This window comes from Platichthys flesus, chromosome 11 (assembly GCF_949316205.1).
Source record: "Platichthys flesus chromosome 11, fPlaFle2.1, whole genome shotgun sequence".
NCBI lineage: Eukaryota > Metazoa > Chordata > Actinopteri > Pleuronectiformes > Pleuronectidae > Platichthys > Platichthys flesus.
The window spans coordinates 3193299-3216482 of NC_084955.1; the positions used below are offsets into that span (position 1 = coordinate 3193299).

At 41.5% G+C, this 23184-nt stretch overlaps 1 protein-coding gene and 27 non-coding genes across 28 annotated transcripts in view; all 28 read right to left on the reverse strand.

The window, feature by feature from the left end:
• snap91a (synaptosome associated protein 91a) overlaps positions 1-23184 on the reverse strand; it is a 130368-nt gene that overhangs the window by 61211 nt on the left and 45973 nt on the right. The gene's annotated exons all lie outside the window — the stretch shown is intronic.
• trnag-gcc (transfer RNA glycine (anticodon GCC)) lies at positions 234-304 on the reverse strand. The gene has a single exon. It is a non-coding gene; the product is annotated as a tRNA-Gly (tRNA).
• trnam-cau (transfer RNA methionine (anticodon CAU)) lies at positions 1634-1706 on the reverse strand. The gene has a single exon. It is a non-coding gene; the product is annotated as a tRNA-Met (tRNA).
• On the reverse strand, positions 2182-2252 carry trnag-gcc (transfer RNA glycine (anticodon GCC)). The gene has a single exon. It is a non-coding gene; the product is annotated as a tRNA-Gly (tRNA).
• On the reverse strand, positions 2752-2824 carry trnam-cau (transfer RNA methionine (anticodon CAU)). The gene has a single exon. It is a non-coding gene; the product is annotated as a tRNA-Met (tRNA).
• trnag-gcc (transfer RNA glycine (anticodon GCC)) lies at positions 3300-3370 on the reverse strand. The gene has a single exon. It is a non-coding gene; the product is annotated as a tRNA-Gly (tRNA).
• On the reverse strand, positions 3869-3941 carry trnam-cau (transfer RNA methionine (anticodon CAU)). The gene has a single exon. It is a non-coding gene; the product is annotated as a tRNA-Met (tRNA).
• On the reverse strand, positions 4561-4633 carry trnam-cau (transfer RNA methionine (anticodon CAU)). The gene has a single exon. It is a non-coding gene; the product is annotated as a tRNA-Met (tRNA).
• On the reverse strand, positions 5253-5325 carry trnam-cau (transfer RNA methionine (anticodon CAU)). The gene has a single exon. It is a non-coding gene; the product is annotated as a tRNA-Met (tRNA).
• trnag-gcc (transfer RNA glycine (anticodon GCC)) lies at positions 5801-5871 on the reverse strand. The gene has a single exon. It is a non-coding gene; the product is annotated as a tRNA-Gly (tRNA).
• Positions 7201-7273, reverse strand: trnam-cau (transfer RNA methionine (anticodon CAU)). The gene has a single exon. It is a non-coding gene; the product is annotated as a tRNA-Met (tRNA).
• Positions 7749-7819, reverse strand: trnag-gcc (transfer RNA glycine (anticodon GCC)). The gene has a single exon. It is a non-coding gene; the product is annotated as a tRNA-Gly (tRNA).
• trnam-cau (transfer RNA methionine (anticodon CAU)) lies at positions 8319-8391 on the reverse strand. The gene has a single exon. It is a non-coding gene; the product is annotated as a tRNA-Met (tRNA).
• trnam-cau (transfer RNA methionine (anticodon CAU)) lies at positions 9011-9083 on the reverse strand. Its single transcript has one exon. It is a non-coding gene; the product is annotated as a tRNA-Met (tRNA).
• On the reverse strand, positions 9703-9775 carry trnam-cau (transfer RNA methionine (anticodon CAU)). Its single transcript has one exon. It is a non-coding gene; the product is annotated as a tRNA-Met (tRNA).
• On the reverse strand, positions 10251-10321 carry trnag-gcc (transfer RNA glycine (anticodon GCC)). Its single transcript has one exon. It is a non-coding gene; the product is annotated as a tRNA-Gly (tRNA).
• Positions 11651-11723, reverse strand: trnam-cau (transfer RNA methionine (anticodon CAU)). Its single transcript has one exon. It is a non-coding gene; the product is annotated as a tRNA-Met (tRNA).
• On the reverse strand, positions 12199-12269 carry trnag-gcc (transfer RNA glycine (anticodon GCC)). The gene has a single exon. It is a non-coding gene; the product is annotated as a tRNA-Gly (tRNA).
• On the reverse strand, positions 13599-13671 carry trnam-cau (transfer RNA methionine (anticodon CAU)). Its single transcript has one exon. It is a non-coding gene; the product is annotated as a tRNA-Met (tRNA).
• Positions 14147-14217, reverse strand: trnag-gcc (transfer RNA glycine (anticodon GCC)). Its single transcript has one exon. It is a non-coding gene; the product is annotated as a tRNA-Gly (tRNA).
• trnam-cau (transfer RNA methionine (anticodon CAU)) lies at positions 15547-15619 on the reverse strand. Its single transcript has one exon. It is a non-coding gene; the product is annotated as a tRNA-Met (tRNA).
• Positions 16095-16165, reverse strand: trnag-gcc (transfer RNA glycine (anticodon GCC)). Its single transcript has one exon. It is a non-coding gene; the product is annotated as a tRNA-Gly (tRNA).
• On the reverse strand, positions 17495-17567 carry trnam-cau (transfer RNA methionine (anticodon CAU)). Its single transcript has one exon. It is a non-coding gene; the product is annotated as a tRNA-Met (tRNA).
• On the reverse strand, positions 18043-18113 carry trnag-gcc (transfer RNA glycine (anticodon GCC)). Its single transcript has one exon. It is a non-coding gene; the product is annotated as a tRNA-Gly (tRNA).
• Positions 19443-19515, reverse strand: trnam-cau (transfer RNA methionine (anticodon CAU)). The gene has a single exon. It is a non-coding gene; the product is annotated as a tRNA-Met (tRNA).
• Positions 19991-20061, reverse strand: trnag-gcc (transfer RNA glycine (anticodon GCC)). Its single transcript has one exon. It is a non-coding gene; the product is annotated as a tRNA-Gly (tRNA).
• Positions 20811-20881, reverse strand: trnag-gcc (transfer RNA glycine (anticodon GCC)). Its single transcript has one exon. It is a non-coding gene; the product is annotated as a tRNA-Gly (tRNA).
• trnag-gcc (transfer RNA glycine (anticodon GCC)) lies at positions 21646-21716 on the reverse strand. The gene has a single exon. It is a non-coding gene; the product is annotated as a tRNA-Gly (tRNA).

Below are 23184 nucleotides of genomic sequence, written 5' to 3' on the forward strand. Positions count from 1 at the left end.
AAGAAGATGACTTATGAGTGTTTGTAAAGTCATTTTAAACCAGTTAAAAGTGAGCATTATAAATCAATGATATTATCCAGTTGGAGCAGGGTGGGGCTAACAGCCCATTCTCTACTGCTCTGCTGCAAACGACAGAACCAATACCAGACAGCCTTGGACTACAAGGATGGTATGGACATAGCGAACAATACACCCACTCTTGAGTTATAAATCATTGGCTAAAGATATTCTGTTGCATTAGCCGGGAATCGAACCCGGGCCTCCCGCGTGGCAGGCGAGAATTCTACCACTGAACCACCAATGCTTGAAAATGCCTATCTTACAATTTTGAGTTTTTCGAAAACGTACTCATAAGGGACCCCTATGCCCTGCCAGAACAATTTATCTGAGGTTCAAACCACTTCAAAGACCCCTTTGAAGTTTTGGAATGACAGTTAATCTTCCTGAATATGAAATCTTAAATTTTAGAAAGTTGATCACCTGTCAGCGTTATGGCAGCTATAGATGTGCAGAGGCTCTGTCTGCATTCCTGTCAATCTCTATTTTCTGCACATAGCAAAGAAGTACCACATGGGTTGGCCTGCAAGTAGTCCAAATTGCAGGTGCTCTGCTTTTCACCAGAAATGCAAAATTACTCTTTTATTTCTACAGTGGGAACCACAAATGCTAGTTCCTTCATTCCTCTTTAGTGACTCCACAGTTTCCCGTCCTTTCCAACTGCACCCTCTATGGAGTGCAGAGTGTAAATGAATTGTTGCATAGTCCAAATGTAATGTCCCAAGCCATTCGGCCAAAACCAATGTTGCTCTCAAAACTATGAATAATCCAGAACAAGAGCTATAAGGACATATATCAGTGTTTGTAAAGTCATTTTAAACCATTTAAAAGTGAGCATTATAAAACAATGATCTTAATCCAATTGGAGCAGGGTTGGGCTAACAGCCCATGTGGACTCTACTACAAAGGACAGAACCAATACCAAATTGCCTTAGACTACAAGGATGGTATGGACATAGCGAACAATACACCCACTCTTGAGTTATAAATCATTGGCTAAAGAAATTCTGTTGCATTAGCCGGGAATCGAACCCGGGCCTCCCGCGTGGCAGGCAAGTTTCTACCACTGAACCACCAATGCTTGAAAATGCCTATCTTACAATTTTGAGTTTTTCGAAAAAAGTACTCATAAGGGACCCCTATGCCCTGCCAGAACAATTTATCTGAGGTTCAAACCACTTCAAAGACCCCTTTGAAGTATTTGGAATGACAGTTAATCTTCCTGAATATGAAATCTTAAATTTTAGAAAGTTGATCACCTGTCAGCGTTATGGCAGCTATAGGTGTGCAGAGGCTCTGTCTGCATTCCTGTCAATCTCTATTTTCTGCACATAGCAAAGAAGCACCACATGGTTTGGTCTGCAAGTAGTCCAAATTGCAGGTGCTCTGCTTTTCACCAGAAATGCAAAATTACTCTTTAATTTATACAGTGGGAACCAGAAATGCACGTCATTGCTCTTTAGGATCTCCACAGTTTCCCGTCCTTTCCAACTGCACCCTCTATGGAGTGCACAGTGTAAATGAATGCTTTACACTGCAATACAAGGTCACTCAAAACCTCATGTAAAAAGGCACATGCCCCGTGTGAGGGTTGAACTCACGACCTTCAGATTATGAGACTGACGCGCTGCCTACTGCGCCAACGAGGCCGATGGGACAGAGAAAATATGTGAGAAAAAAAAAGCTATGTTTAAAATAAAAAAATGTGAAGGACTACTTGTGAGTCAAGTAAGCAAACGCATCCAACGTCGGAAAATTCGGGATAAATGTTTGTAATCTAGAACATCGCTGTACAGCACTGTGTCCAAATAGTCCAAATGTTATGTCCCAAACCATTCAGACAAAACCAATGTTGCAGTCAAAACTTTGAATAATCCAGAACAAGAGTCACAAGAAGATGACTTATGAGTGTTTGTAAAGTCATTTTAAACCAGTTAAAAGTGAGCATTATAAATCAATGATATTATCCAGTTGGAGCAGGGTGGGGCTAACAGCCCATTCTCTACTGCTCTGCTGCAAACGACAGAAACAATACCAGACAGCCTTGGACTACAAGGATGGTATGGACATAGCGAACAATACACCCACTCTTGAGTTATAAATCATTGGCTAAAGATATTCTGTTGCATTAGCCGGGAATCGAACCCGGGGCTCCCGCGTGGCAGGCGAGAATTCTACCACTGAACCACCAATGCTTGAAAATGCCTATCTTACAATTTTGAGTTTTTCGAAAACGTACTCATAAGGGACCCCTATGCCCTGCCAGAACAATTTATCTGAGGTTCAAACCACTTCAAAGACCCCTTTGAAGTTTTGGAATGACAGTTAATCTTCCTGAATATGAAATCTTAAATTTTAGAAAGTTGATCACCTGTCAGCGTTATGGCAGCTATAGGTGTGCAGAGGCTCTGTCTGCATTCCTGTCAATCTCTATTTTCTGCACATAGCAAAGAAGTACCACATGGTTTGGCCTGCAAGTAGTCCAAATTGCAGGTGCTCTGCTTTTCACCAGAAAATGCAAAATGACTCTTTTATTTCTACAGTGGGAACCACAAATGCTAGTTCCTTCATTCCTCTTTAGTGACTCCACAGTTTCCCGTCCTTTCCAACTGCACCCTCTATGGAGTGCAGAGTGTAAATGAATGCTTTACACTGCAATACAAGGTCACTCAAAACCTCATGTAAAAAGGCACATGCCCCGTGTGAGGGTTGAACTCACGACCTTCAGATTATGAGACTGACGCGCTGCCTACTGCGCCAACGAGGCCGATGGGACAGAGAAAATATGTGAGAAAAAAAAAGCTATGTTTAAAATAAAAAAATGTGAAGGACTACTTGTGAGTCAAGTAAGCAAACGCATCCAACGTCGGAAAATTCGGGATAAATGTTTGTAATCTAGAACATCGCTGTACAGCACTGTGTCCAAATAGTCCAAATGTTATGTCCCAAACCATTCAGACAAAACCAATGTTGCAGTCAAAACTTTGAATAATCCAGAACAAGAGTCACAAGAAGATGACTTATGAGTGTTTGTAAAGTCATTTTAAACCAGTTAAAAGTGAGCATTATAAATCAATGATATTATCCAGTTGGAGCAGGGTGGGGCTAACAGCCCATTCTCTACTGCTCTGCTGCAAACGACAGAACCAATACCAGACAGCCTTGGACTACAAGGATGGTATGGACATAGCGAACAATACACCCACTCTTGAGTTATAAATCATTGGCTAAAGATATTCTGTTGCATTAGCCGGGAATCAAACCCAGGCCTCCCGCGTGGCAGGCGAGAATTCTACCACTGAACCACCAATGCTTGAAAATGCCTATCTAACAATTTTGAGTTTTTCGAAAACGTACTCATAAGGGACCCCTATGCCCTGCCAGAACAATTTATCTGAGGTTCAAACCACTTCAAAGACCCCTTTGAAGTTTTGGAATGACAGTTAATCTTCCTGAATATGAAATCTTAAATTTTAGAAAGTTGATCACCTGTCAGCGTTATGGCAGCTATAGGTGTGCAGAGGCTCTGTCTGCATTCCTGTCAATCTCTATTTTCTGCACATAGCAAAGAAGTACCACATGGTTTGGCCTGCAAGTAGTCCAAATTGCAGGTGCTCTGCTTTTCACCAGAAATGCAAAATGACTCTTTTATTTCTACAGTGGGAACCACAAATGCTAGTTCCTTCATTCCTCTTTAGTGACTCCACAGTTTCCCGTCCTTTCCAACTGCACCCTCTATGGAGTGCAGAGTGTAAATGAATGCTTTACACTGCAATACAAGGTCACTCAAAACCTCATATAAAAAGGCACATGCCCCGTGTGAGGGTTGAACTCACGACCTTCAGATTATGAGACTGACGCGCTGCCTACTGCGCCAACGAGGCCGATGGGACCGAGAAAATATGTGAGAAAAAAAAAGCTATGTTTAAAATAAAAAAATGTGAAGGACTACTTGTGAGTCAAGTAAGCAAACGCATCCAACGTCGGAAAATTCGGGATAAATGTTTGTAATCTAGAACATCGCTGTACAGCACTGTGTCCAAATAGTCCAAATGTTATGTCCCAAACCATTCAGACAAAACCAATGTTGCAGTCAAAACTTTGAATAATCCAGAACAAGAGTCACAAGAAGATGACTTATGAGTGTTTGTAAAGTCATTTTAAACCAGTTAAAAGTGAGCATTATAAATCAATGATATTATCCAGTTGGAGCAGGGTGGGGCTAACAGCCCATTCTCTACTGCTCTGCTGCAAACGACAGAACCAATACCAGACAGCCTTGGACTACAAGGATGGTATGGACATAGCGAACAATACACCCACTCTTGAGTTATAAATCATTGGCTTATTTCTACAGTGGGAACCAGAAATGCACGTCGTAGCTCTTTAGGATCTCCACAGTTTCCCGTCCTTTCCAACTGCACCCTCTATGGAGTGCACAGTGTAAATGAATGCTTTACACTGCAATACAAGGTCACTCAAAACCTCATGTAAAAAGGCACATGCCCCGTGTGAGGGTTGAACTCACGACCTTCAGATTATGAGACTGACGCGCTGCCTACTGCGCCAACGAGGCCGATGGGACAGAGAAAATATGTGAGAAAAAAAAAGCTATGTTTAAAATAAAAAAATGTGAAGGACTACTTGTGAGTCAAGTAAGCAAACGCATCCAACGTCGGAAAATTCGGGATAAATGTTTGTAATCTAGAACATCGCTGTACAGCACTGTGTCCAAATAGTCCAAATGTTATGTCCCAAACCATTCAGACAAAACCAATGTTGCAGTCAAAACTTTGAATAATCCAGAACAAGAGTCACAAGAAGATGACTTATGAGTGTTTGTAAAGTCATTTTAAACCAGTTAAAAGTGAGCATTATAAATCAATGATATTATCCAGTTGGAGCAGGGTGGGGCTAACAGCCCATTCTCTACTGCTCTGCTGCAAACGACAGAACCAATACCAGACAGCCTTGGACTACAAGGATGGTATGGACATAGCGAACAATACACCCACTCTTGAGTTATAAATCATTGGCTTATTTCTACAGTGGGAACCAGAAATGCACGTCGTAGCTCTTTAGGATCTCCACAGTTTCCCGTCCTTTCCAACTGCACCCTCTATGGAGTGCACAGTGTAAATGAATGCTTTACACTGCAATACAAGGTCACTCAAAACCTCATGTAAAAAGGCACATGCCCCGTGTGAGGGTTGAACTCACGACCTTCAGATTATGAGACTGACGCGCTGCCTACTGCGCCAACGAGGCCGATGGGACAGAGAAAATATGTGAGAAAAAAAAAGCTATGTTTAAAATAAAAAAATGTGAAGGACTACTTGTGAGTCAAGTAAGCAAACGCATCCAACGTCGGAAAATTCGGGATAAATGTTTGTAATCTAGAACATCGCTGTACAGCACTGTGTCCAAATAGTCCAAATGTTATGTCCCAAACCATTTAGACAAAACCAATGTTGCAGTCAAAACTTTGAATAATCCAGAACAAGAGTCACAAGAAGATGACTTATGAGTGTTTGTAAAGTCATTTTAAACCAGTTAAAAGTGAGCATTATAAATCAATGATATTATCCAGTTGGAGCAGGGTGGGGCTAACAGCCCATTCTCTACTGCTCTGCTGCAAACGACAGAACCAATACCAGACAGCCTTGGACTACAAGGATGGTATGGACATAGCGAACAATACACCCACTCTTGAGTTATAAATCATTGGCTAAAGATATTCTGTTGCATTAGCCGGGAATCGAACCCGGGCCTCCCGCGTGGCAGGCGAGAATTCTACCACTGAACCACCAATGCTTGAAAATGCCTATCTTACAATTTTGAGTTTTTCGAAAACGTACTCATAAGGGACCCCTATGCCCTGCCAGAACAATTTATCTGAGGTTCAAACCACTTCAAAGACCCCTTTGAAGTTTTGGAATGACAGTTAATCTTCCTGAATATGAAATCTTAAATTTTAGAAAGTTGATCACCTGTCAGCGTTATGGCAGCTATAGATGTGCAGAGGCTCTGTCTGCATTCCTGTCAATCTCTATTTTCTGCACATAGCAAAGAAGTACCACATGGGTTGGCCTGCAAGTAGTCCAAATTGCAGGTGCTCTGCTTTTCACCAGAAATGCAAAATTACTCTTTTATTTCTACAGTGGGAACCACAAATGCTAGTTCCTTCATTCCTCTTTAGTGACTCCACAGTTTCCCGTCCTTTCCAACTGCACCCTCTATGGAGTGCAGAGTGTAAATGAATTGTTGCATAGTCCAAATGTAATGTCCCAAGCCATTCGGCCAAAACCAATGTTGCTCTCAAAACTATGAATAATCCAGAACAAGAGCTATAAGGACATATATCAGTGTTTGTAAAGTCATTTTAAACCATTTAAAAGTGAGCATTATAAAACAATGATCTTAATCCAATTGGAGCAGGGTTGGGCTAACAGCCCATGTGGACTCTACTACAAAGGACAGAACCAATACCAAATTGCCTTAGACTACAAGGATGGTATGGACATAGCGAACAATACACCCACTCTTGAGTTATAAATCATTGGCTAAAGATATTCTGTTGCATTAGCCGGGAATCGAACCCGGGCCTCCCGCGTGGCAGGCAAGTTTCTACCACTGAACCACCAATGCTTGAAAATGCCTATCTTACAATTTTGAGTTTTTCGAAAAAAGTACTCATAAGGGACCCCTATGCCCTGCCAGAACAATTTATCTGAGGTTCAAACCACTTCAAAGACCCCTTTGAAGTATTTGGAATGACAGTTAATCTTCCTGAATATGAAATCTTAAATTTTAGAAAGTTGATCACCTGTCAGCGTTATGGCAGCTATAGGTGTGCAGAGGCTCTGTCTGCATTCCTGTCAATCTCTATTTTCTGCACATAGCAAAGAAGCACCACATGGTTTGGTCTGCAAGTAGTCCAAATTGCAGGTGCTCTGCTTTTCACCAGAAATGCAAAATTACTCTTTAATTTATACAGTGGGAACCAGAAATGCACGTCATTGCTCTTTAGGATCTCCACAGTTTCCCGTCCTTTCCAACTGCACCCTCTATGGAGTGCACAGTGTAAATGAATGCTTTACACTGCAATACAAGGTCACTCAAAACCTCATGTAAAAAGGCACATGCCCCGTGTGAGGGTTGAACTCACGACCTTCAGATTATGAGACTGACGCGCTGCCTACTGCGCCAACGAGGCCGATGGGACAGAGAAAATATGTGAGAAAAAAAAAGCTATGTTTAAAATAAAAAAATGTGAAGGACTACTTGTGAGTCAAGTAAGCAAACGCATCCAACGTCGGAAAATTCGGGATAAATGTTTGTAATCTAGAACATCGCTGTACAGCACTGTGTCCAAATAGTCCAAATGTTATGTCCCAAACCATTCAGACAAAACCAATGTTGCAGTCAAAACTTTGAATAATCCAGAACAAGAGTCACAAGAAGATGACTTATGAGTGTTTGTAAAGTCATTTTAAACCAGTTAAAAGTGAGCATTATAAATCAATGATATTATCCAGTTGGAGCAGGGTGGGGCTAACAGCCCATTCTCTACTGCTCTGCTGCAAACGACAGAAACAATACCAGACAGCCTTGGACTACAAGGATGGTATGGACATAGCGAACAATACACCCACTCTTGAGTTATAAATCATTGGCTAAAGATATTCTGTTGCATTAGCCGGGAATCGAACCCGGGCCTCCCGCGTGGCAGGCGAGAATTCTACCACTGAACCACCAATGCTTGAAAATGCCTATCTTACAATTTTGAGTTTTTCGAAAACGTACTCATAAGGGACCCCTATGCCCTGCCAGAACAATTTATCTGAGGTTCAAACCACTTCAAAGACCCCTTTGAAGTTTTGGAATGACAGTTAATCTTCCTGAATATGAAATCTTAAATTTTAGAAAGTTGATCACCTGTCAGCGTTATGGCAGCTATAGGTGTGCAGAGGCTCTGTCTGCATTCCTGTCAATCTCTATTTTCTGCACATAGCAAAGAAGTACCACATGGTTTGGCCTGCAAGTAGTCCAAATTGCAGGTGCTCTGCTTTTCACCAGAAAATGCAAAATGACTCTTTTATTTCTACAGTGGGAACCACAAATGCTAGTTCCTTCATTCCTCTTTAGTGACTCCACAGTTTCCCGTCCTTTCCAACTGCACCCTCTATGGAGTGCAGAGTGTAAATGAATGCTTTACACTGCAATACAAGGTCACTCAAAACCTCATGTAAAAAGGCACATGCCCCGTGTGAGGGTTGAACTCACGACCTTCAGATTATGAGACTGACGCGCTGCCTACTGCGCCAACGAGGCCGATGGGACAGAGAAAATATGTGAGAAAAAAAAAGCTATGTTTAAAATAAAAAAATGTGAAGGACTACTTGTGAGTCAAGTAAGCAAACGCATCCAACGTCGGAAAATTCGGGATAAATGTTTGTAATCTAGAACATCGCTGTACAGCACTGTGTCCAAATAGTCCAAATGTTATGTCCCAAACCATTCAGACAAAACCAATGTTGCAGTCAAAACTTTGAATAATCCAGAACAAGAGTCACAAGAAGATGACTTATGAGTGTTTGTAAAGTCATTTTAAACCAGTTAAAAGTGAGCATTATAAATCAATGATATTATCCAGTTGGAGCAGGGTGGGGCTAACAGCCCATTCTCTACTGCTCTGCTGCAAACGACAGAACCAATACCAGACAGCCTTGGACTACAAGGATGGTATGGACATAGCGAACAATACACCCACTCTTGAGTTATAAATCATTGGCTTATTTCTACAGTGGGAACCAGAAATGCACGTCGTAGCTCTTTAGGATCTCCACAGTTTCCCGTCCTTTCCAACTGCACCCTCTATGGAGTGCACAGTGTAAATGAATGCTTTACACTGCAATACAAGGTCACTCAAAACCTCATGTAAAAAGGCACATGCCCCGTGTGAGGGTTGAACTCACGACCTTCAGATTATGAGACTGACGCGCTGCCTACTGCGCCAACGAGGCCGATGGGACAGAGAAAATATGTGAGAAAAAAAAAGCTATGTTTAAAATAAAAAAATGTGAAGGACTACTTGTGAGTCAAGTAAGCAAACGCATCCAACGTCGGAAAATTCGGGATAAATGTTTGTAATCTAGAACATCGCTGTACAGCACTGTGTCCAAATAGTCCAAATGTTATGTCCCAAACCATTCAGACAAAACCAATGTTGCAGTCAAAACTTTGAATAATCCAGAACAAGAGTCACAAGAAGATGACTTATGAGTGTTTGTAAAGTCATTTTAAACCAGTTAAAAGTGAGCATTATAAATCAATGATATTATCCAGTTGGAGCAGGGTGGGGCTAACAGCCCATTCTCTACTGCTCTGCTGCAAACGACAGAACCAATACCAGACAGCCTTGGACTACAAGGATGGTATGGACATAGCGAACAATACACCCACTCTTGAGTTATAAATCATTGGCTTATTTCTACAGTGGGAACCAGAAATGCACGTCGTAGCTCTTTAGGATCTCCACAGTTTCCCGTCCTTTCCAACTGCACCCTCTATGGAGTGCACAGTGTAAATGAATGCTTTACACTGCAATACAAGGTCACTCAAAACCTCATGTAAAAAGGCACATGCCCCGTGTGAGGGTTGAACTCACGACCTTCAGATTATGAGACTGACGCGCTGCCTACTGCGCCAACGAGGCCGAAGGGACAGAGAAAATATGTGAGAAAAAAAAAGCTATGTTTAAAATAAAAAAATGTGAAGGACTACTTGTGAGTCAAGTAAGCAAACGCATCCAACGTCGGAAAATTCGGGATAAATGTTTGTAATCTAGAACATCGCTGTACAGCACTGTGTCCAAATAGTCCAAATGTTATGTCCCAAACCATTCAGACAAAACCAATGTTGCAGTCAAAACTTTGAATAATCCAGAACAAGAGTCACAAGAAGATGACTTATGAGTGTTTGTAAAGTCATTTTAAACCAGTTAAAAGTGAGCATTATAAATCAATGATATTATCCAGTTGGAGCAGGGTGGGGCTAACAGCCCATTCTCTACTGCTCTGCTGCAAACGACAGAACCAATACCAGACAGCCTTGGACTACAAGGATGGTATGGACATAGCGAACAATACACCCACTCTTGAGTTATAAATCATTGGCTAAAGATATTCTGTTGCATTAGCCGGGAATCGAACCCGGGCCTCCCGCGTGGCAGGCGAGAATTCTACCACTGAACCACCAATGCTTGAAAATGCCTATCTTACAATTTTGAGTTTTTCGAAAACGTACTCATAAGGGACCCCTATGCCCTGCCAGAACAATTTATCTGAGGTTCAAACCACTTCAAAGACCCCTTTGAAGTTTTGGAATGACAGTTAATCTTCCTGAATATGAAATCTTAAATTTTAGAAAGTTGATCACCTGTCAGCGTTATGGCAGCTATAGATGTGCAGAGGCTCTGTCTGCATTCCTGTCAATCTCTATTTTCTGCACATAGCAAAGAAGTACCACATGGGTTGGCCTGCAAGTAGTCCAAATTGCAGGTGCTCTGCTTTTCACCAGAAATGCAAAATTACTCTTTTATTTCTACAGTGGGAACCACAAATGCTAGTTCCTTCATTCCTCTTTAGTGACTCCACAGTTTCCCGTCCTTTCCAACTGCACCCTCTATGGAGTGCAGAGTGTAAATGAATTGTTGCATAGTCCAAATGTAATGTCCCAAGCCATTCGGCCAAAACCAATGTTGCTCTCAAAACTATGAATAATCCAGAACAAGAGCTATAAGGACATATATCAGTGTTTGTAAAGTCATTTTAAACCATTTAAAAGTGAGCATTATAAAACAATGATCTTAATCCAATTGGAGCAGGGTTGGGCTAACAGCCCATGTGGACTCTACTACAAAGGACAGAACCAATACCAAATTGCCTTAGACTACAAGGATGGTATGGACATAGCGAACAATACACCCACTCTTGAGTTATAAATCATTGGCTAAAGAAATTCTGTTGCATTAGCCGGGAATCGAACCCGGGCCTCCCGCGTGGCAGGCAAGTTTCTACCACTGAACCACCAATGCTTGAAAATGCCTATCTTACAATTTTGAGTTTTTCGAAAAAAGTACTCATAAGGGACCCCTATGCCCTGCCAGAACAATTTATCTGAGGTTCAAACCACTTCAAAGACCCCTTTGAAGTATTTGGAATGACAGTTAATCTTCCTGAATATGAAATCTTAAATTTTAGAAAGTTGATCACCTGTCAGCGTTATGGCAGCTATAGGTGTGCAGAGGCTCTGTCTGCATTCCTGTCAATCTCTATTTTCTGCACATAGCAAAGAAGCACCACATGGTTTGGTCTGCAAGTAGTCCAAATTGCAGGTGCTCTGCTTTTCACCAGAAATGCAAAATTACTCTTTAATTTATACAGTGGGAACCAGAAATGCACGTCATTGCTCTTTAGGATCTCCACAGTTTCCCGTCCTTTCCAACTGCACCCTCTATGGAGTGCACAGTGTAAATGAATGCTTTACACTGCAATACAAGGTCACTCAAAACCTCATGTAAAAAGGCACATGCCCCGTGTGAGGGTTGAACTCACGACCTTCAGATTATGAGACTGACGCGCTGCCTACTGCGCCAACGAGGCCGATGGGACAGAGAAAATATGTGAGAAAAAAAAAGCTATGTTTAAAATAAAAAAATGTGAAGGACTACTTGTGAGTCAAGTAAGCAAACGCATCCAACGTCGGAAAATTCGGGATAAATGTTTGTAATCTAGAACATCGCTGTACAGCACTGTGTCCAAATAGTCCAAATGTTATGTCCCAAACCATTCAGACAAAACCAATGTTGCAGTCAAAACTTTGAATAATCCAGAACAAGAGTCACAAGAAGATGACTTATGAGTGTTTGTAAAGTCATTTTAAACCAGTTAAAAGTGAGCATTATAAATCAATGATATTATCCAGTTGGAGCAGGGTGGGGCTAACAGCCCATTCTCTACTGCTCTGCTGCAAACGACAGAACCAATACCAGACAGCCTTGGACTACAAGGATGGTATGGACATAGCGAACAATACACCCACTCTTGAGTTATAAATCATTGGCTAAAGATATTCTGTTGCATTAGCCGGGAATCGAACCCGGGCCTCCCGCGTGGCAGGCGAGAATTCTACCACTGAACCACCAATGCTTGAAAATGCCTATCTTACAATTTTGAGTTTTTCGAAAACGTACTCATAAGGGACCCCTATGCCCTGCCAGAACAATTTATCTGAGGTTCAAACCACTTCAAAGACCCCTTTGAAGTTTTGGAATGACAGTTAATCTTCCTGAATATGAAATCTTAAATTTTAGAAAGTTGATCACCTGTCAGCGTTATGGCAGCTATAGATGTGCAGAGGCTCTGTCTGCATTCCTGTCAATCTCTATTTTCTGCACATAGCAAAGAAGTACCACATGGGTTGGCCTGCAAGTAGTCCAAATTGCAGGTGCTCTGCTTTTCACCAGAAATGCAAAATTACTCTTTTATTTCTACAGTGGGAACCACAAATGCTAGTTCCTTCATTCCTCTTTAGTGACTCCACAGTTTCCCGTCCTTTCCAACTGCACCCTCTATGGAGTGCAGAGTGTAAATGAATTGTTGCATAGTCCAAATGTAATGTCCCAAGCCATTCGGCCAAAACCAATGTTGCTCTCAAAACTATGAATAATCCAGAACAAGAGCTATAAGGACATATATCAGTGTTTGTAAAGTCATTTTAAACCATTTAAAAGTGAGCATTATAAAACAATGATCTTAATCCAATTGGAGCAGGGTTGGGCTAACAGCCCATGTGGACTCTACTACAAAGGACAGAACCAATACCAAATTGCCTTAGACTACAAGGATGGTATGGACATAGCGAACAATACACCCACTCTTGAGTTATAAATCATTGGCTAAAGAAATTCTGTTGCATTAGCCGGGAATCGAACCCGGGCCTCCCGCGTGGCAGGCAAGTTTCTACCACTGAACCACCAATGCTTGAAAATGCCTATCTTACAATTTTGAGTTTTTCGAAAAAAGTACTCATAAGGGACCCCTATGCCCTGCCAGAACAATTTATCTGAGGTTCAAACCACTTCAAAGACCCCTTTGAAGTATTTGGAATGACAGTTAATCTTCCTGAATATGAAATCTTAAATTTTAGAAAGTTGATCACCTGTCAGCGTTATGGCAGCTATAGGTGTGCAGAGGCTCTGTCTGCATTCCTGTCAATCTCTATTTTCTGCACATAGCAAAGAAGCACCACATGGTTTGGTCTGCAAGTAGTCCAAATTGCAGGTGCTCTGCTTTTCACCAGAAATGCAAAATTACTCTTTAATTTATACAGTGGGAACCAGAAATGCACGTCATTGCTCTTTAGGATCTCCACAGTTTCCCGTCCTTTCCAACTGCACCCTCTATGGAGTGCACAGTGTAAATGAATGCTTTACACTGCAATACAAGGTCACTCAAAACCTCATGTAAAAAGGCACATGCCCCGTGTGAGGGTTGAACTCACGACCTTCAGATTATGAGACTGACGCGCTGCCTACTGCGCCAACGAGGCCGATGGGACAGAGAAAATATGTGAGAAAAAAAAAGCTATGTTTAAAATAAAAAAATGTGAAGGACTACTTGTGAGTCAAGTAAGCAAACGCATCCAACGTCGGAAAATTCGGGATAAATGTTTGTAATCTAGAACATCGCTGTACAGCACTGTGTCCAAATAGTCCAAATGTTATGTCCCAAACCATTCAGACAAAACCAATGTTGCAGTCAAAACTTTGAATAATCCAGAACAAGAGTCACAAGAAGATGACTTATGAGTGTTTGTAAAGTCATTTTAAACCAGTTAAAAGTGAGCATTATAAATCAATGATATTATCCAGTTGGAGCAGGGTGGGGCTAACAGCCCATTCTCTACTGCTCTGCTGCAAACGACAGAACCAATACCAGACAGCCTTGGACTACAAGGATGGTATGGACATAGCGAACAATACACCCACTCTTGAGTTATAAATCATTGGCTAAAGATATTCTGTTGCATTAGCCGGGAATCGAACCCGGGCCTCCCGCGTGGCAGGCGAGAATTCTACCACTGAACCACCAATGCTTGAAAATGCCTATCTTACAATTTTGAGTTTTTCGAAAACGTACTCATAAGGGACCCCTATGCCCTGCCAGAACAATTTATCTGAGGTTCAAACCACTTCAAAGACCCCTTTGAAGTTTTGGAATGACAGTTAATCTTCCTGAATATGAAATCTTAAATTTTAGAAAGTTGATCACCTGTCAGCGTTATGGCAGCTATAGATGTGCAGAGGCTCTGTCTGCATTCCTGTCAATCTCTATTTTCTGCACATAGCAAAGAAGTACCACATGGGTTGGCCTGCAAGTAGTCCAAATTGCAGGTGCTCTGCTTTTCACCAGAAATGCAAAATTACTCTTTTATTTCTACAGTGGGAACCACAAATGCTAGTTCCTTCATTCCTCTTTAGTGACTCCACAGTTTCCCGTCCTTTCCAACTGCACCCTCTATGGAGTGCAGAGTGTAAATGAATTGTTGCATAGTCCAAATGTAATGTCCCAAGCCATTCGGCCAAAACCAATGTTGCTCTCAAAACTATGAATAATCCAGAACAAGAGCTATAAGGACATATATCAGTGTTTGTAAAGTCATTTTAAACCATTTAAAAGTGAGCATTATAAAACAATGATCTTAATCCAATTGGAGCAGGGTTGGGCTAACAGCCCATGTGGACTCTACTACAAAGGACAGAACCAATACCAAATTGCCTTAGACTACAAGGATGGTATGGACATAGCGAACAATACACCCACTCTTGAGTTATAAATCATTGGCTAAAGAAATTCTGTTGCATTAGCCGGGAATCGAACCCGGGCCTCCCGCGTGGCAGGCAAGTTTCTACCACTGAACCACCAATGCTTGAAAATGCCTATCTTACAATTTTGAGTTTTTCGAAAAAAGTACTCATAAGGGACCCCTATGCCCTGCCAGAACAATTTATCTGAGGTTCAAACCACTTCAAAGACCCCTTTGAAGTATTTGGAATGACAGTTAATCTTCCTGAATATGAAATCTTAAATTTTAGAAAGTTGATCACCTGTCAGCGTTATGGCAGCTATAGGTGTGCAGAGGCTCTGTCTGCATTCCTGTCAATCTCTATTTTCTGCACATAGCAAAGAAGCACCACATGGTTTGGTCTGCAAGTAGTCCAAATTGCAGGTGCTCTGCTTTTCACCAGAAATGCAAAATTACTCTTTAATTTATACAGTGGGAACCAGAAATGCACGTCATTGCTCTTTAGGATCTCCACAGTTTCCCGTCCTTTCCAACTGCACCCTCTATGGAGTGCACAGTGTAAATGAATGCTTTACACTGCAATACAAGGTCACTCAAAACCTCATGTAAAAAGGCACATGCCCCGTGTGAGGGTTGAACTCACGACCTTCAGATTATGAGACTGACGCGCTGCCTACTGCGCCAACGAGGCCGATGGGACAGAGAAAATATGTGAGAAAAAAAAAGCTATGTTTAAAATAAAAAAATGTGAAGGACTACTTGTGAGTCAAGTAAGCAAACGCATCCAACGTCGGAAAATTCGGGATAAATGTTTGTAATCTAGAACATCGCTGTACAGCACTGTGTCCAAATAGTCCAAATGTTATGTCCCAAACCATTCAGACAAAACCAATGTTGCAGTCAAAACTTTGAATAATCCAGAACAAGAGTCACAAGAAGATGACTTATGAGTGTTTGTAAAGTCATTTTAAACCAGTTAAAAGTGAGCATTATAAATCAATGATATTATCCAGTTGGAGCAGGGTGGGGCTAACAGCCCATTCTCTACTGCTCTGCTGCAAACGACAGAACCAATACCAGACAGCCTTGGACTACAAGGATGGTATGGACATAGCGAACAATACACCCACTCTTGAGTTATAAATCATTGGCTAAAGATATTCTGTTGCATTAGCCGGGAATCGAACCCGGGCCTCCCGCGTGGCAGGCGAGAATTCTACCACTGAACCACCAATGCTTGAAAATGCCTATCTTACAATTTTGAGTTTTTCGAAAACGTACTCATAAGGGACCCCTATGCCCTGCCAGAACAATTTATCTGAGGTTCAAACCACTTCAAAGACCCCTTTGAAGTTTTGGAATGACAGTTAATCTTCCTGAATATGAAATCTTAAATTTTAGAAAGTTGATCACCTGTCAGCGTTATGGCAGCTATAGATGTGCAGAGGCTCTGTCTGCATTCCTGTCAATCTCTATTTTCTGCACATAGCAAAGAAGTACCACATGGGTTGGCCTGCAAGTAGTCCAAATTGCAGGTGCTCTGCTTTTCACCAGAAATGCAAAATTACTCTTTTATTTCTACAGTGGGAACCACAAATGCTAGTTCCTTCATTCCTCTTTAGTGACTCCACAGTTTCCCGTCCTTTCCAACTGCACCCTCTATGGAGTGCAGAGTGTAAATGAATTGTTGCATAGTCCAAATGTAATGTCCCAAGCCATTCGGCCAAAACCAATGTTGCTCTCAAAACTATGAATAATCCAGAACAAGAGCTATAAGGACATATATCAGTGTTTGTAAAGTCATTTTAAACCATTTAAAAGTGAGCATTATAAAACAATGATCTTAATCCAATTGGAGCAGGGTTGGGCTAACAGCCCATGTGGACTCTACTACAAAGGACAGAACCAATACCAAATTGCCTTAGACTACAAGGATGGTATGGACATAGCGAACAATACACCCACTCTTGAGTTATAAATCATTGGCTAAAGAAATTCTGTTGCATTAGCCGGGAATCGAACCCGGGCCTCCCGCGTGGCAGGCAAGTTTCTACCACTGAACCACCAATGCTTGAAAATGCCTATCTTACAATTTTGAGTTTTTCGAAAAAAGTACTCATAAGGGACCCCTATGCCCTGCCAGAACAATTTATCTGAGGTTCAAACCACTTCAAAGACCCCTTTGAAGTATTTGGAATGACAGTTAATCTTCCTGAATATGAAATCTTAAATTTTAGAAAGTTGATCACCTGTCAGCGTTATGGCAGCTATAGGTGTGCAGAGGCTCTGTCTGCATTCCTGTCAATCTCTATTTTCTGCACATAGCAAAGAAGCACCACATGGTTTGGTCTGCAAGTAGTCCAAATTGCAGGTGCTCTGCTTTTCACCAGAAATGCAAAATTACTCTTTAATTTATACAGTGGGAACCAGAAATGCACGTCATTGCTCTTTAGGATCTCCACAGTTTCCCGTCCTTTCCAACTGCACCCTCTATGGAGTGCACAGTGTAAATGAATGCTTTACACTGCAATACAAGGTCACTCAAAACCTCATGTAAAAAGGCACATGCCCCGTGTGAGGGTTGAACTCACGACCTTCAGATTATGAGACTGACGCGCTGCCTACTGCGCCAACGAGGCCGATGGGACAGAGAAAATATGTGAGAAAAAAAAAGCTATGTTTAAAATAAAAAAATGTGAAGGACTACTTGTGAGTCAAGTAAGCAAACGCATCCAACGTCGGAAAATTCGGGATAAATGTTTGTAATCTAGAACATCGCTGTACAGCACTGTGTCCAAATAGTCCAAATGTTATGTCCCAAACCATTCAGACAAAACCAATGTTGCAGTCAAAACTTTGAATAATCCAGAACAAGAGTCACAAGAAGATGACTTATGAGTGTTTGTAAAGTCATTTTAAACCAGTTAAAAGTGAGCATTATAAATCAATGATATTATCCAGTTGGAGCAGGGTGGGGCTAACAGCCCATTCTCTACTGCTCTGCTGCAAACGACAGAACCAATACCAGACAGCCTTGGACTACAAGGATGGTATGGACATAGCGAACAATACACCCACTCTTGAGTTATAAATCATTGGCTAAAGATATTCTGTTGCATTAGCCGGGAATCGAACCCGGGCCTCCCGCGTGGCAGGCGAGAATTCTACCACTGAACCACCAATGCTTGAAAATGCCTATCTTACAATTTTGAGTTTTTCGAAAACGTACTCATAAGGGACCCCTATGCCCTGCCAGAACAATTTATCTGAGGTTCAAACCACTTCAAAGACCCCTTTGAAGTTTTGGAATGACAGTTAATCTTCCTGAATATGAAATCTTAAATTTTAGAAAGTTGATCACCTGTCAGCGTTATGGCAGCTATAGATGTGCAGAGGCTCTGTCTGCATTCCTGTCAATCTCTATTTTCTGCACATAGCAAAGAAGTACCACATGGGTTGGCCTGCAAGTAGTCCAAATTGCAGGTGCTCTGCTTTTCACCAGAAATGCAAAATTACTCTTTTATTTCTACAGTGGGAACCACAAATGCTAGTTCCTTCATTCCTCTTTAGTGACTCCACAGTTTCCCGTCCTTTCCAACTGCACCCTCTATGGAGTGCAGAGTGTAAATGAATTGTTGCATAGTCCAAATGTAATGTCCCAAGCCATTCGGCCAAAACCAATGTTGCTCTCAAAACTATGAATAATCCAGAACAAGAGCTATAAGGACATATATCAGTGTTTGTAAAGTCATTTTAAACCATTTAAAAGTGAGCATTATAAAACAATGATCTTAATCCAATTGGAGCAGGGTTGGGCTAACAGCCCATGTGGACTCTACTACAAAGGACAGAACCAATACCAAATTGCCTTAGACTACAAGGATGGTATGGACATAGCGAACAATACACCCACTCTTGAGTTATAAATCATTGGCTAAAGAAATTCTGTTGCATTAGCCGGGAATCGAACCCGGGCCTCCCGCGTGGCAGGCAAGTTTCTACCACTGAACCACCAATGCTTGAAAATGCCTATCTTACAATTTTGAGTTTTTCGAAAAAAGTACTCATAAGGGACCCCTATGCCCTGCCAGAACAATTTATCTGAGGTTCAAACCACTTCAAAGACCCCTTTGAAGTATTTGGAATGACAGTTAATCTTCCTGAATATGAAATCTTAAATTTTAGAAAGTTGATCACCTGTCAGCGTTATGGCAGCTATAGGTGTGCAGAGGCTCTGTCTGCATTCCTGTCAATCTCTATTTTCTGCACATAGCAAAGAAGCACCACATGGTTTGGTCTGCAAGTAGTCCAAATTGCAGGTGCTCTGCTTTTCACCAGAAATGCAAAATTACTCTTTAATTTATACAGTGGGAACCAGAAATGCACGTCATTGCTCTTTAGGATCTCCACAGTTTCCCGTCCTTTCCAACTGCACCCTCTATGGAGTGCACAGTGTAAATGAATGCTTTACACTGCAATACAAGGTCACTCAAAACCTCATGTAAAAAGGCACATGCCCCGTGTGAGGGTTGAACTCACGACCTTCAGATTATGAGACTGACGCGCTGCCTACTGCGCCAACGAGGCCGATGGGACAGAGAAAATATGTGAGAAAAAAAAAGCTATGTTTAAAATAAAAAAATGTGAAGGACTACTTGTGAGTCAAGTAAGCAAACGCATCCAACGTCGGAAAATTCGGGATAAATGTTTGTAATCTAGAACATCGCTGTACAGCACTGTGTCCAAATAGTCCAAATGTTATGTCCCAAACCATTCAGACAAAACCAATGTTGCAGTCAAAACTTTGAATAATCCAGAACAAGAGTCACAAGAAGATGACTTATGAGTGTTTGTAAAGTCATTTTAAACCAGTTAAAAGTGAGCATTATAAATCAATGATATTATCCAGTTGGAGCAGGGTGGGGCTAACAGCCCATTCTCTACTGCTCTGCTGCAAACGACAGAACCAATACCAGACAGCCTTGGACTACAAGGATGGTATGGACATAGCGAACAATACACCCACTCTTGAGTTATAAATCATTGGCTAAAGATATTCTGTTGCATTAGCCGGGAATCGAACCCGGGCCTCCCGCGTGGCAGGCGAGAATTCTACCACTGAACCACCAATGCTTGAAAATGCCTATCTTACAATTTTGAGTTTTTCGAAAACGTACTCATAAGGGACCCCTATGCCCTGCCAGAACAATTTATCTGAGGTTCAAACCACTTCAAAGACCCCTTTGAAGTTTTGGAATGACAGTTAATCTTCCTGAATATGAAATCTTAAATTTTAGAAAGTTGATCACCTGTCAGCGTTATGGCAGCTATAGGTCTGCATTCCTGTCAATCTCTATTTTCTGCACATAGCAAAGAAGTACCACACGGTTTGGCCTGCAAGTCGTCCATATTGCAGGTGCTCTGCTTTTCACCAGAAATGCAAAATGACTCTTTCATTTCTACAGTGGGAACCACAAATGCTAGTTCCTTCATTCCTCTTTAGTGACTCCACAGTTTCCCGTCCTTTCCAACTGCACCCTCTATGGAGTGCAGAGTGTAAATGAATTGTTGCATAGTCCAAATGTAATGTCCCAAGCCATTCGGCCAAAACCAATGTTGCTCTCAAAACTATGAATAATCCAGAACAAGAGCTATAAGGACATATATCAGTGTTTGTACAGTCATTTTAAACCATTTAAAAGTGAGCATTATAAAACAATGATCTTAATCCAATTGGAGCAGGGTTGGGCTAACAGCCCATGTGGACTCTACTACAAAGGACAGAACCAATACCAAATTGCCTTAGACTACAAGGATGGTATGGACATAGCGAACAATACACCCACTCTTGAGTTATAAATCATTGGCTAAAGAAATTCTGTTGCATTAGCCAGGAATCGAACCCGGGCCTCCCGCGTGGCAGGCGAGAATTCTACCACTGAACCACCAATGCTTGAAAATGCCTATCTTACAATTTTGAGTTTTTCGAAAACGTACTCATAAGGGACCCCTATGCCCTGCCAGAACAATTTATCTGAGGTTCAAACCACTTCAAAGACCCCTTTGAAGTTTTGGAATGACAGTTAATCTTCCTGAATATGAAATCTTAAATTTTAGAAAGTTGATCACCTGTCAGCGTTATGGCAGCTATAGGTGTGCAGAGGCTCTGTCTGCATTCCTGTCAATCTCTATTTTCTGCACATAGCAAGGAAGTACCACACGGTTTGGCCTGCAAGTAGTCCATATTGCAGGTGCTCTGCTTTTCACCAGAAATGCAAAATGACTCTTTTATTTCTACAGTGGGAACCACAAATGCTAGTTCCTTCATTCCTCTTTAGTGACTCCAGAGTTTCCCGTCCTTTCCAACTGCACCCTCTATGGAGTGCAGAGTGTAAATGAATTGTTGCATAGTCCAAATGTAATGTCCCAAGCCATTCGGCCAAAACCAATGTTGCTCTCAAAACTATGAATAATCCAGAACAAGAGCTATAAGGACATATATCAGTGTTTGTACAGTCATTTTAAACCATTTAAAAGTGAGCATTATAAAACAATGATCTTAATCCAATTGGAGCAGGGTTGGGCTAACAGCCCATGTGGACTCTACTACAAAGGACAGAACCAATACCAAATTGCCTTGGACTACAAGGATGGTATGGACATAGCGAACAATACACCCACTCTTGAGTTATAAATCATTGGCTAAAGATATTCTGTTGCATTAGCCGGGAATCGAACCCGGGCCTCCCGCGTGGCAGGCGAGAATTCTACCACTGAACCATCAATGCTTGAAAATGCCTATCTTACAATTTTGAGTTTTCGAAAAAAGTACTCATAAGGGACCCCTATGCCCTGCCAGAACAATTTATCTGAGGTTCAAACCACTTCAAAGACCCCTTTGAAGTTTTGGAATGACAGTTAATCTTCCTGAATATGAAATCTTAAATTTTAGAAAGTTGATCACCTGTCAGCGTTATGGCAGCTATAGGTGTGCAGAGGCTCTGTCTGCATTCCTGTCAATCTCTATTTTCTGCACATAGCAAGGAAGTACCACACGGTTTGGCCTGCAAGTAGTCCATATTGCAGGTGCTCTGCTTTTCACCAGAAATGCAAAATGACTCTTTTATTTCTACAGTGGGAACCACAAATGCTAGTTCCTTCATTCCTCTTTAGTGACTCCAGAGTTTCCCGTCCTTTCCAACTGCACCCTCTATGGAGTGCAGAGTGTAAATGAATTGTTGCATAGTCCAAATGTAATGTCCCAAGCCATTCGGCCAAAACCAATGTTGCTCTCAAAACTATGAATAATCCAGAACAAGAGCTATAAGGACATATATCAGTGTTTGTACAGTCATTTTAAACCATTTAAAAGTGAGCATTATAAAACAATGATCTTAATCCAATTGGAGCAGGGTTGGGCTAACAGCCCATGTGGACTCTACTACAAAGGACAGAACCAATACCAAATTGCCTTGGACTACAAGGATGGTATGGACATAGCGAACAATACACCCACTCTTGAGTTATAAATCATTGGCTAAAGATATTCTGTTGCATTAGCCGGGAATCAAACCCGGGCCTCCCGCGTGGCAGGCGAGAATTCTACCACTGAACCATCAATGCTTGAAAATGCCTATCTTACAATTTTGAGTTTTCGAAAAAAGTACTCATAAGGGACCCCTATGCCCTGCCAGAACAATTTATCTGAGGTTCAAACCACTTCAAAGACCCCTTTGAAGTTTTGGAATGACAGTTAATCTTCCTGAATATGAAATCTTAAATTTTAGAAAGTTGATCACCTGTCAGCGTTATGGCAGCTATAGGTGTGCAGAGGCTCTGTCTGCATTCCTGTCAATCTCTATTTTCTGCACATAGCAAGGAAGTACCACACGGTTTGGCCTGCAAGTAGTCCATATTGCAGGTGCTCTGCTTTTCACCAGAAATGCAAAATGACTCTTTTATTTCTACAGTGGGAACCACAAATGCTAGTTCCTTCATTCCTCTTTAGTGACTCCACAGTTTCCCGTCCTTTCCAACTGCACCCTCTATGGAGTGCAGAGTGTAAATGAATTGTTGCATAGTCCAAATGTAATGTCCCAAGCCATTCGGCCAAAACCAATGTTGCTCTCAAAACTATGAATAATCCAGAACAAGAGCTATAAGGACATATATCAGTGTTTGTACAGTCATTTTAAACCATTTAAAAGTGAGCATTATAAAACAATGATCTTAATCCAATTGGAGCAGGGTTGGGCT